The sequence below is a fragment of the Mycteria americana genome, chromosome 4 (genome assembly GCF_035582795.1).
Source record: "Mycteria americana isolate JAX WOST 10 ecotype Jacksonville Zoo and Gardens chromosome 4, USCA_MyAme_1.0, whole genome shotgun sequence".
NCBI classification, from domain to species: Eukaryota; Metazoa; Chordata; class Aves; order Ciconiiformes; family Ciconiidae; genus Mycteria; species Mycteria americana.
The window spans coordinates 45813478-45827247 of record NC_134368.1 but is presented as its reverse complement, the minus strand read 5'-3'; positions in this window follow the sequence as shown (position 1 = coordinate 45827247).

Sequence of the window (13770 nt, the reverse complement as noted above, 5' to 3'; positions counted from 1 at the left end):
CATATAATTTCATTGTCGTGTATGCTACATGATAGTGAATCTACTGGATTAAGAAATTGATAATATACATACAGAAACCAAACAAAATTAAAGTTGAAAACCTAGAAGGGGTCAGGCAGCAATACAAGAAGGCAGCAAAAATAGAAACCGGGCATCTGACAGCAGCATGGCTGTGGCAGCAGAAGCCAGCGATAACCGAAAAAGGAGAAAAGGACCAAGACTACATGGAGATACACAGAGCTTGAGAAAAGACTACCAGCAGATGTATCAGCTCCTAGTGCGACCATTCCAGTAAGACTCTGGAGGCTACAGAGAAAGTTCCAATTCCCACGCTCCTCATACTGGAAGTGTAGAGGAGCACATTTGGGGGATTTTGTTCCTAAATCACATGTAAGATTTCTCAGGACTGTCTAGCTAATAAAATCTTCTAGAAATCTAATAAATACTTTAATTTTTTGCACGTAGGTGTTCCTAGTACATGAACTTGCTCCTTCCACAAGAGAAAAGTCAGTTGTCTAAAGCCAGACAGTTATTCTGAGGATATTAAAAAGTTAATTGCAGCAGTCACGTATACAAATCCTACATCAAATATAAAAAACAAGATGACAGTTTATCTCATTATCCATACTGACATCATATTAGTTGATGTGAGCTGTAGTTAACAAACATATGGAATAATCATAGTAAGGAAAAAATTAATCACATTTATTTAGACATTTAATTATACAGGTTTCATTGGCAGCATACCTGACACCAGAGCATTTGAGCACCTTGAATGTAAATATCTAGAGACGTCAAAAATTAACACCCAAGGTTTTGCAAAGAAGTTTCTTTTGCACAGAATTCAGTCACTATTAGATAATAATAATAATCCTGTAAATGTTTGAACAGACAAGAGAACTTTCTGTCATGACATGAGGATTACCACAGCTCTGACTGGGTCAAACATTGAAACGAAGCAAGTTCTCAGAGTTAAGCTCAGCTGTCAGTCCCATATGGGAGAGTTTCAAGCACTGCTAGCTTGACCCTTCCACGCACCTTAAAAGTGTGCCATTCATTTAGCATGCATTTTCCAGAAAACCTCATTTTTTGTATTTTAAAGCACCCATTGCTAAGTCTTGTCACAAGTGCTTAGCAGTGTGAGAAAAACATTAAACTCTTCCCATGAAGAGTGTCAAGAGTGCTGTGAAATATTCAGAATAAACCCACTATGCAAGTCTAATCAGCATAACAACTCCCTCGGGAATTACCAATTTGCAAATCTCTCAAACACTGAAAAAGGGTAAGAAAGTTGTTAAAAATATCGCAGGGTACTCATGAATGAGCCATACACTGAATTTTCTTTTTAAAGTCTAAAGCAAGTAACCGTTCTTCAGCAGAACGAAGACAGAAGTATGCACGTGAGATTAATAGAGGAGGTAATGGAGGACAATATTTAATCATCATGACAGCTTTATGTAAATTTGGATGAGTCTTTTGGTCAGGAATATTAGACACTAGCAGAGTGTCTAGTATTATTTGGAAGCATCATCATTGTATCTCCAAACACCCCCTTATATGTGGTTTGAACATTGGGAAATGCACCTGAATGCTCACAGGTTATCCAGGGCTGCCTTTGTTGGTTAATACATTCCAGTTTTCAGATTACGGTTTTCCAATTGAAACCAATGCCTTGTGAAGAGCAAAGCTCTAAGTTTCATCACTGTTTAATTAGTTTCCTTCCTCACTCTAATACAAGATGTGCACAACACGCGTCTTCTCACCCCCCACGCCCAGCAGAGTCAGGGACAGAACCCCAAACAGAAGGCTTTGTTTTTCAACATGAAGTTCAAAGAGCTTAAAATTACTTTTTTTTTTCCTTTTCTTTTTTAAACAAACATTGAAAATAACCAGAGCGGCTTTGGCATTGCTTTAATCAGTTTAAACTTGAAGACAGGAACTCTAATTAAAATCTGGTACTCTAGCTGTAAGAAACAGCTAATTAGTTCCCAACTTTTTAATGAAGTACTGTGGCAGCGTCCATATTAGCTGTTCAGTATTAAAAAGGAAACGTTCTGCAAGATAAGCTCATTCTCTCAGGCAGTACATCAGTTGGTATGTTTACTTCAATCCATGCCATTGTCATAGGGATTTACAAAAACACACCGTCATAACTATCAGATTTGCAGATCTCCACACACAGTAGGATAACTGAACTTCACAGCATTTCCAATACAGAAGGGGAGATACAAGGCAGTTCGTTACTCTTCTGTGAGGCAACGAAGACAATTTAAATTGCACTAAAGTATAAGGCTGTGTTTCCCCCCTTTCAATTCGTTCCTGACCACAACTTACAAATACCGGGGGAAGATGGGGAAGAACCGAGAGAAGGCATTTTATGCTTGTGCTCCCCAGAAGTCTGGACAAAATACACGGGATAGAGGTAAAGTGAGGAGAGGTGCCAGATTAAGAGGAACCTTGGCTAGACAGTCACAGCAAGACATGCTGACAGCGGTGGAAGCCTGAACACCTTCCTTCACATTTCCACAGCTTTTACTCTCTCATTTTATAAGGGCTGGTACTTCTATCCCTTTTCCCACACACAGACCATCAACTAAAAAAAAAAAATTAAAAAAAAAAAATTGATTACAAACAAAGGACAAGTAAGTTCGCCCACGTTCCCAGCCTGGTTTTTCTAACCCGGGTTTCTTCTTGTGCCCAAGTCGCTACACGCCACACTTACTCAGAAAACCCTTAACACCAAAGCAGCATCTCTCCCGGTGTGCAGCTGAGGAGGATGCGAAATTGTCCCTAACAGGCTCGGAGCCGAGGAGGGCGTGAAATTGTCCCCCCCAGGCTCGGGGGTGCGCCGGGGAGGGCTCTGGAGGCGATGCCCGCGGCAGCCCCCGCTCCCCGGCGGCTCCCGGACTCGGCTGGCGGCCGGGGCGGGCGCTCGGCGGCTGCTCCCTCCCGCGGCCCGTCCGACCGGGGGCAAGGGGGTGGAAGAGCAGAGAAACTCCCCCTGATTACCTCTCCCAGCAGCGCACAGGCGGCAGGCGGAGGGACCAGGGCAGCCGGGCCGCTGCTCCGTACCGGCGACTGTCAAAGTGCCGGCCCGACTGAAGGATGGAACTGGAAGAGGAGCTGGCGGAGACCCTGGCTCTCTGCCTGCACCCGCCACCGGCCGAGAGGAGGGGAACAGCGGCACGAACCCGCGTGGGTGCCCTGATGCGCGTCCCAAAAAAAAAAAAAAAAAAAAGAAAACAACAACAACAACAACAAAAAACCCCCAAGACAAACAAACAAAAAACCAGAAAAAAAAACCCCCAACGCTCCCCTCCCCCCCAAAAAAAAAAACCGGGAAAAAAAGAAGCCTAAATCCCCCCACAAAAAGGGCAGCACCCGCACCCGGGACCCGGCAGGTGCCGTGCCGTGCCGTGCCGTGCCCCGCCACCGCCCCCCCGGGCCGGGCCGGGCCGGGCCGGGCCGCCCCCGCCCACTCACCAGCGGCGGGCCGAGGTGCCTCAGGGAGCCGGCTGGCGGGGCGGCGGGGCAGGCTGCCCGCCGGGCTGCGCCCTCCGCCCCATCCCGCCGCCCGAGCCGCCGCCAGCCCGGCGCGCCGCCGCCGCCCCGCCCCGGCTCCCCGCGCCCCCGCCCGCCGCCACGCCCCCATGATGTCATCCCGCCGCCGGGCCGGGCCGGGCCGGGAGCGGGAGCGGGAGCGGGGTGGGGTGGGCGGCCGCCCCCGGGAAGAGCGGGCAGCGCCGGCACCGCGCCCCGCCGCTTCTGCCGGCCCCGCCGTGGCGGGAGGGGTGGCCGCCCGGCGCGGCCGTTCGCATGGAAACGCCAAGGTGGAGAGGCAGCCTTGTGGTCAGAGCGTTTCACGCTGGAGGCTTGGCCCCGCTTCCCTCCCCGCACCCGCCTTCTGCTCTTCCCGTGAAATAGCCTTTGAAATCAGTTTGTCGGAAGTGTCGAAATGCTGCGTGGAGCCCCTGGGCGCGGAGAGGCAGGGGGCTCCCGTGCAGGTGTATGTCTCTGCATTCCACACCGGCGTGCTCGCCGGGGTTCTCCCCTTGCCCTCGGAGCGCCGCGCAGAAATGGCATCTCGGCCATTAGTTCCGCACGGAGAAGAACGGCGGGGAGCGGGGGACGGCGACGGGGGGGGCAGGCGACACGGCAACACGCAGCTCCGTTGCTTAGACCCCGGGTTGTGTGATTATCCTCATGTTTGAAAATAAGTCTAACTTCGAATGGCTTAGATAGCTTAACAAACTAGTGTCCTGAGCCAGCGTCCTCGGGCAGTGCTCCAGAGTGGGAAAGCCAAAATAAAATGAAAAATCTCCCTTGGACCAAATTTCCAGGAGCACAACACATCTGCTCGTTACATTGATAAAGGCTTCATCGCCAGAATAAACCATTCCAGGCTGATTTAAAGTGTGCCTCTATGGTCTTAAGGGACAGAAAGAGGACATACAGACTTTTTTATTTTCTTTCTTTTTTTTTTTAATAACTGTGCTCGATTGACGGGTCTAGAAATTAAAGAAAACATCAGTCTGAGCTGCAGCGTGGAAGGAGCGGTAGCACAAGCCTCAGGCTTCTTCAAAGAAGTCCACTGAAAAAATGGAGAACTGTCAAGTCCTGTTGCCGTAAGGGCAAGTGTCTAAACAAGCATCACCTTCATCATGATGAAAACATTAAGTGGGTACCTGCATATGATGGAGTTCACTCAAGCAGATTAAACTATTATTTCTCACATTTTTCTGGGTCCTGGGATCTGATCCAAAGATCAAAACGTGACAGGTTTTCTAAAGTTATATCTGCTTGTTATATGTTTCTTCTCCTTTTCTTATAAATAGTAAAAAGGAAATAAAACTGTTCAAAATTCTCCTCTCACCTTCTGGCACTAGTTTAAAAATTCTTTTAATTCTCACCTATATGCAGGTACATTTTCACTCATGCTTGCAATTTTTATCTTACCTTATTTATTTTTTATCTTATTGGAGATTTTACCTAATCAGGTTTGTAACAGCAATTTTTATACCTGGAAAATAAAATTGAAAGTGGAGCTACATCAGCCTCAATTATTGCTGCTCTGCTTCACCATTTTAACACACTTGCATGGCTACTCACCGCATCAAAATACATCCCTTCCTGCCTTCCAAAGAAAGTATTTGGGTGTTAAATTGTTTCCTGTTATCTGCAGGATGATGTTTCAGAAACTGGATCAGTAAGAACATACATGCAGGAATGAGGACTCTCCTTCCAAAAAGGCCTTCCTCCCATCTGGGACCCTGAAGCCCTGGGCAGAGGAAGCAGTATGCAACTTTTGCTTATTGCTTTGGGTAAGTGGACTAATCGCTGAGGTCTAGTAAAGGCTACTGATCTCATGAATCCAGTGCTATTTCATTTCAGTGATTTCATTAAGTGGAACACAAAATTTAAAAGACCGAAACTACCCCAAACTCACCCACACAACTGATACTAAGTGAATAATGAGGCAGCTACCAGCATACAACAAGGGACAAGGTGACACTTGGACAGTAATATTTAGCTGGAGAAAGATGTATACTAGACGGAAGAGGTATACTAGGCAATTAATTCAGAGAAGTTCGTATAAAAAGATGAGCTCAGATCACCATCACAGAGCAATTTCCTCACAGTGAATTCCTCAGCAGAGCAGAATATCAGTCTGTCAGTGAAAAAGACGCCTTGTAATTGCTACTACTGTATCAGTTAACACTGGTGGAAATACTGGTTTAGAGAGAGCTGCAGCTTTCTCTAGCAAACTTTTTTAGATTCCTTCATACCTTGAGCGCATTAACAACTCTGTTAACTACAGCTACTCTGATTCCGTATGACTAAGGCAACCAAGAACCACACAACAGAGCAATTTGTTATGACCAAACATATATCTGAGTTCATTGCTTACCATACTGGGACTTTTTTCTTTGGACATGAAGATTCAGTCTTCTCATAAGCCAGTATATTTGGATTTTTAAAGAGATATTAAAGTTGAGGAAGAGTTTGTGCTGAAGAACGTCCTGAACAGCAGCTTTATGGGTTCAGAACCATAGCATTTAAATACAGGACTAAACTTTTCTGAGTTAATCCTTCCAAGTATCAAAAATGAATATTGTATTTACAAACCTTTCATAAACCTATGTGTTGTAGAGCAACAAACTTGTGCAGCTATATGTCACAAAATCTTATGTCAAATTCTAGGTTTAAAAAAAAAAACCCAAACACCCCACATTTAACATGGAGGACATGGCAAGCAAAAGAGAGGGAAGAAGAATCATGCTATATACATTATTTAAGGCAAAACATACCATTAGAAAGGGGATTAAGGTAGGAAATGTTACAATGAGTACTTAATGACAATTTTTGCAATGAGATTCAAATTGACTCAAGAATATGACATTAGCTTTCCCAAAGCTGTTCATAAATTTGAGTCAGGTTCTGCAGGCTTGATCCATGAAATGAAAGACAGCAACAATACCACTCTTCTATGAAAAAATAATAAACTTCATGGTATGAGCCTTTGCCACACTCTCAGGATGTGGTTACACTGCCAGTTGAAGCCTAGGTAAGATGTTCCCACCAAAAGAAGTGACTCTGCCTTTCTTTCAGGTATTCCCAAGCCTCCCGGTATCAGCGTTAATGAATACATAACTGATGTGGAGAGCAAGATCAGTTTACTTATCAGGCTGCCAACAAATCTGGAAGTTTTAGAAAATTATATATATCCCCTTCTCCAGCTGTCCCCAATCACTAGTGCTTGCACAAGAGTAGCAGGAGCTCAGCACATGGGTCTGGGGGAGAGAAAGTGGAGGGAAAGCTTCCAGCAGAAATGCGCTCACACTAACTCAAGCCAGCTATGAAGCACACGAGAGTGGAAGCAGTTACACCACAAAGATTTACAATGCTCTTGAATGTGATGATTTCCTTTTTCCCTTGTTTGAATAAGTTGAAAATAGCTGTCTTGGTAACCAAGTCTAATTTACAGAACAGCTCAAAACAGGAAGGACTAAGCTAGTGCTTCCTCAGAGCTGATCACAGCCTGGTAGTTAGGCGAAGAAGATGAGAAGTGCAGCTTTTAATCCCTTCAGGCAGAAAAGGGAATTGAAGTCTAACATTTAGACTGGACAAGCATTTTAGCTGCAGAGATAACAGATAAAAAGAGAGGAAAAGTCTTTCTGCAGTTTAGTGAATCTCCAACAATTTTGCAACTCTTTCAACTTCATAATTTTCATTACTTTTCTATTTGTGGTTTTAGAAAAATAAAGTCTTGTTTCCATTGTAACAACTTTTGCATTGAGGATTTTCTTCATTTCAAGATAAAATAAAAGGTGCTTCATTTGTTCATGTTTAAGTCATCACTGGAGTCTGAATAAAAGCTAACCATGGTGAAACAATGCTAGAAATACGTATCCCCAAGACCAGACAAAAGATGTTTGTTAGAATAAAGGAAAAAATCCAAACCCAGAAGCCAGCCACTTACTCGGGCTTTACTGACGTGCTTCCCTCACCTGCTGTTTGCCTTGCTGCTGGATCTTTAAAGCATATGTATAAAGTTCATATGTATTCAGAAGAAGAAGGAGGTAACAGAGAAGACAGAAAGGTAGAGCTATTTCACATCACAAAGAATGACTGTAGAGATACAACAGAGCAAGGACAGAAGTTACTTTCCTTGTTCTTCTCCCTCCTCTGAGTAAAAAACTCTACCAAATTAAAACAGACTTCATGTCATGTTTCCTAGTATACATTCAGCAACAGAAAAGCATGCTGCCGGTTGCCTAAACTAACCAAGCTAAAAGGGAATGTCCAATTACCTGCATAAAAATACTAAGGCATAACTCTTGTTTCTCACTTTGACCTTGGGTACTCATCATTAATGAGCCAGTTTTACTTTGACAAATTATGCAAGTGATCTCCTTGTGTATGTGACCACCACCATAGCACTATGCCTGTGAATGATTGATGGGTTTCTTCACAATGTTCCTTGGAATAAAGCGATCTCTACACAAAGTATTTTTAATACAAAGTATTAATTTATCATCCTTTTCATGAGTTAACCTTCTATATTTCATACCCAGTTATGTACTTTTGCCATTTCATCCTAACAGTAGCTCCTTCCTTCCTTTTCCTTCATCTTAAAACAGCATAAAACAGCGCTTATGTTGATGCGTGGAATACTGATATGGCAGGCTGTTAATAGCATCTGGTTTTATTAACTTTGTATAACCCAGACATTTGTTTTTCCTCATTCTACAAATGTCTCCTGAGAGCCTAAGGGCCTAAATGCAAAAATGTTGCTTTGTTGTAAAATAAAGCACTTCAAACTGGGACTAGGGCATATCTGGCTGTAAGGAAATATTTGCCATGGGCTGCAATGCAGGTTCTGTTCTGAAGAGGAGTGAGTCACCTTTGTTATGCTAATACCAAATCCATGACATATGTAGTTCTATAGGTGAAGGTATTAGCCTACTGAAGTATCCTTATTAATAATTTGAAGACCATTTCAATAAAAATATGCAGATACAGTATGAGAATTAAAGTACTACCAAAACACAGCACACACAAATCCACATACATACGGATTTTCTCACAGGACAATTCAGTCTTGCTGATGTAGAATCACGAGCAGGAAATCGTACCTCTCCTGCCAGCTGTCCTCCTCTTTTATCCTTGTAATATCCTGCCTACAAGCGCTGCACTTCAAGTTACCTCTCATACGATTTTAAGTCAGACCTACATATCTCCATGTTCTGCACACGATGTGAAGATGTTACACTGGCTCCCCAACAAGTGTTTTGAATAGTTGTTACTCACATTTAAAAGCGCACGATACCTCCGCATTCCCCAGGCAGTTCCTGCTGCCAGTTTCTTCTCCGTTCTTGTAAGGGAATTCACATTGCAACCAAGTGTTTTCTTCTCTGAAATTTTACCACTGGATTGCAAATATAATGGTGTTCTGGTAGCCAATATACCCACTGAAGGTGACCAATTCTATAAAAACAGTGAACATAAAGACAAAAAGGCATAAAAAACCTGTCTACTGCCAAAACCAAGTAATAAAATAAAAAGAAGAGATTGGGCAAAACAGTGCTATAAGATAAAAATATTTTCATTTAGAGACCGTTTTGGTACTTGCATTATTTTCCATCTTGTGAACTTTTCCTCCATGATACCTACAGTTCCTAATGTGTATTTCCTTCTCAAAGAAAATCCTAATTCAAACATGGAAGAAAAATAAGCAGGCTTTACAGAACTGAAAAAAAAATAGTATCATGACAATTCAGAATGAATGTCCTGCTCCTGAGTACCACTTACAATCTAATAAATAAGATAAGCTAGGTGTTACCAAACCTGCTAGTTAGTATTTTCATCTTGGTTTCTTGGTAAGGTAGCTAGCAAGTATGCTGTACTGATTTATGCCAATAGGTGTGTTTGTCCTATAGATAATGTTTAGCAGCTTAAAGGTAAGAGTTAAACTGTGATTCAGAAAAGTGGCTCCAATGAACACAGTGGATTGAAGTGAATTGTCTATTCAATAATACATTATTTTTTGTATCTGTAGAGAGGTTAATTATCAAGATTTCCGGACACATGAGATGAAAATAAGTCTGTGATCTACAGCCTCTCCAGTTGCAAACTGAACTTCTATACAGATGGCAGTACAGGATTTAGGGGCAACAGAACAGACACGTACTCATAAACAGTTAGTTTCAATAATGATACTATAACTAAACTATGCACAAGTTTTGATTCTTGTAAAGAATTGCTGTGTTTCCAAAAAAAGGGCCAATGGATCTATCCAGGAAGCATTCTGGATCCACAGTATTGCCCTTGTCATGGTGTTCCCCTCTTCTCAAATGGCAATATATAGTGAAAAGGAAAAAAATCTGTTCAAAGAACTTTATTGGGATTGTAATACTGCGTGTTTTTCCTTGAGCCTGAAGCTTCTGTCCCTGTAACAGGAACACTAATTCATCTGAAAAGATAAGGAGGTCCACATTTATCTTGGCATCTTGTTTCAACCTGCTGTGCTCTGACCCCCAAGCACAGTATGTACAATAGCTATCAATTTTTTCTCTTCTCTCAGTTTATTAAACAGCAATTCAACGCACAGAGTTGTGGCATGCTCCTGATTTTTCCTTGTGCTTCTCTTAAGTGGTGGTTCAGGAACTGGTGACAATAATCTGAATCTATTCCATGCAATCCAAACATTGCTTAGGACACAAAGAAAGTTCTTTATCTCCTATTTTGTGTATTCTTTGAGTTGTTTCCAAGCTTTATATGTTGTTCCCCTAAGTATCAAAGATGTGGCCTGTTTTACATGTTCTCCAGCTGCTTAACACCAGCCTGCCACAGCAGCTATATTGGTTTTATTCTTAGTATTAAAGCAGAGCAAGCATTTTCAGTCATTATAAAAAAATGCATTTTACAACCACATCCTATTCAAAAATTCATCAACGGTAGTGCTTTTTTTGTTGAAACGATAAATTAATGGCTCTACAGGAACCTTCATAGCTCTTTATAGGCTGACATTATGCTGGAGATGCTAAACGCTTGCATACCCAAATTGCATCTGCAATTGCTACATCTACCTTGTTCTCTCAAGCGCTCAAATTATCAGGATTAACTCTCTATTTGGATACTCCAGTTTCCCATTCATTCAGATGTGGAAGACCGATTCCACTGTATAAGTCTGGCCACTGAACTTTATTTGAGTTGGAATTACTGTCCTGTGTACAGACAGGCTAAGCACCTCTGGTGTAGTTCACTTGGTTGGTTTCTAGTTTCCACATTTGTACTTGAGCTGAAGATGCATAAATATCCCATGAAGTGGGTATTTTAACTATAAGGGCAGTGGGCCATTCCTATTTAAACTGTTGAATGCTGCTACTGCATTCCCAGTTTGTGATGTTTTTCTTTCTGGGTATCCTCTCCTGGCTTGAATACTGTTAGATCTACATGAACTGATTTGTCTCTTGTACTGCTTTTCATTATGATACATAACTTGGAATTGCTGGATTCTCATTAGATTTGTTTTCCTTAATTAAAAGGGGTCTTTTTGGCAACAGAAACCCCTTCAGACTGTCTTGTATATGTATCTTGCTGGTGATGTAACTTACGTAACATGTTCCTTTATTCCTTGTTCTCACTTCATTTTAAGAAAGAGTAATAACTGAAGCTTAATAACTATCACCCAGAATTCATATATCTGATTTGCTCACATCTCCAAAATTGAGAGATATAACAGGAATCACTTTTTGTTCCACATTACTGCAACCATTTAAATATATTTAACAACATATTGCATTAACCAGTGATGGCTCTGAATACACAACAACTGTTAACAGAAATTAAGTTTGAGGTAGCTTATAATTCTGGGAGTATGTGTGTGAGCATGCATCTGCACATGCGTATAAAGTGCATTGGCTCTTTTCCAAGCGCAACAAATCGCTTAAAAATAACTGAGGTTCAATGCTTAATTAAAAATGTATAGCATCCCTCTTTACCTGCTGGTGAAAATTTAGTCAAGCCTGACAACACAATACTACATAAAAAGGAACTCCCTGCTGAAGTTTGCAGGGTACAAAAAAGAAAGGAAAGGTCAGTCAATAGCTCATTTAAATCCGCTCAGATGTATATCTTCATTTAGTTCTATCTGTAGTTAGCATTAATGTCTAAAGATCAGTTTTCCTCCCACACTTGACGTGACAAGACTCATCCACTGTTTAGGCAGTGGGAGGCAATAATTTTCAAACCACAACAAAACCTATAAAAAAATCTATAATAACAATTTATCTGAAGAGTCAACCTGACACACATTCATTGCTTTGATTGCAGTAGTATCACTCACACAAGTAAATCTAGGAAAATACATATGCTCATACTAAAGAACAAATGCTATAATCTTGCCCTATAAATCAAAGCAAAAGCCCTAAGTGAGTCAAGATGGTTATTAAGACAGATGAAATGCATTTTTACTTTTCACAGAATGAACGAACGGGAGTTATTTCACAAAGCCCAAATCTGGCATCTGTGGCTTCAGATACCCACAGAAAGACATTCATATATCATGCTTTGCTCATAGGGATAAGCATCTACTAAAATATATTACCTAGTTAAATACAGGCTAGCTTTTCAACCAATTTTGCTGTAGTTTAGGTGTCAATTCTGACACTCCTAATGTCTCCATAATTGCTATTGTCATGAACTGTGAGTTTTCAGGATTACGTTAGAAACTGTTGTCATTTGAATTAGTTAACACAGTTCCCTGATCCCTTGCATCCTTCCTCCTCCCCATAGTCCTGAAAACAAAGCAAAAGCTTGGAGGGTATTTGTAGCAGGAGAAACCTTTGCTTCACAAAGTCCCCAAAAGATCTAGCACATTATTAAGATTTAGGTTAAGTGATCTGACCAAAAAAAAAAGTTCCCTTCCTGGTTTCAGGTTTAATTATATGCACACACACATCTCTTCTAAGTAATGTAAATATCACATAATGAGAATCCAGGCTTTAGAAAAGCCATCTGAGTGTTCTGTCTCACCTGCAGTTAGCCGCTACAAATTCATGTTATTTCAATACATAATGACAGTCCAACCAAAGAGGACGACAAAACCTTTAGAAAAACTACTACCCAGTAGTATCCAGCTTTGCAAACTTATACAAATCATAACAAACAAACGAGTCCGAACTCTTCTCAGTAAAACACACCAATTCTCACACCATTTTCCCTTCACAAGTCCACGTGCAAAACAGAAGACCTCATTAGCAGAGAGAGGTTATTCAATGGCACGTGGTGTTCTAGCCATGGTGAAAGTTGTTAGGGTTTGAGGGGTAAGAAATGTTTGTGGTTGGAAAGGATGAACAGGTGTTGTGTTTTACTCTTTCAGAGGTGTTTCTGGTCTTTGTAGATGAAAGATTGGGAGACTGTCATGGTTATGGACACAGCAGGCAATGCTCAAACAGGATGAAATTAAGATTATCTGGGCGTGGTCTCCAGTTCTTCAGTTTCTTGGTCTATGATGTCTGAATTTTATTGAAGACCACTGGGAGGATGTTGAATTTGTCAGATACTTGAATTGAATTACATTCAAGTTTTTGAAAGCTAGAGCAACACTATCCTCAAATAGACATTTCAATGTCCGATTCTGTAGCTTCTTTACTAAGATTTTTACTGTGATTGTGGCAATATTGTTGATATTCTTAGGAATATCATTTCAGTTTAATAATTTGTGCAGAGAACACAAAAATTACCCTCACTGTATACAATGTCTGTTTTCCTCTTTATTCCGATTATTAGAAGTTACTAAAAGATGTGTGTTACTGCTTTTGGGGAAACATTTTCTTCGACCTTTCCCTTCCTCCCCAAGTGAAAAACTTGTTGGAATACACGGAGATCTTTTAACTTACTTACTCACCATGGGCAGGTTCTTTGGTGAGGGACCTGCTCCAGTATCCAGGTCCCAAAGAGTTGTTGAGATTAATGACGTGGCAGGTATTGTGCACAGCAGATGGCAGAAAGGGTGATGTAATAACAAAGTTATTTTCTATTTTGCAGGCTTGCAGGAAAGAGCCCTAACTTTTAAACTTTCTAGGAATTAGGGCTCAGACAGAAAGACATGGTTTTTAATGGGATCCCAAGTTTTACTCAATTTTAAGTTTTACAGTTTTTCTTAATGCACTAAAGTTACTTCAAAAAGTCATTAAAAGATACATTTTAGGAAGTAACAGCAATCACAGTCAACTCAAAAGATGCAGATACATAATTTATGCTAGC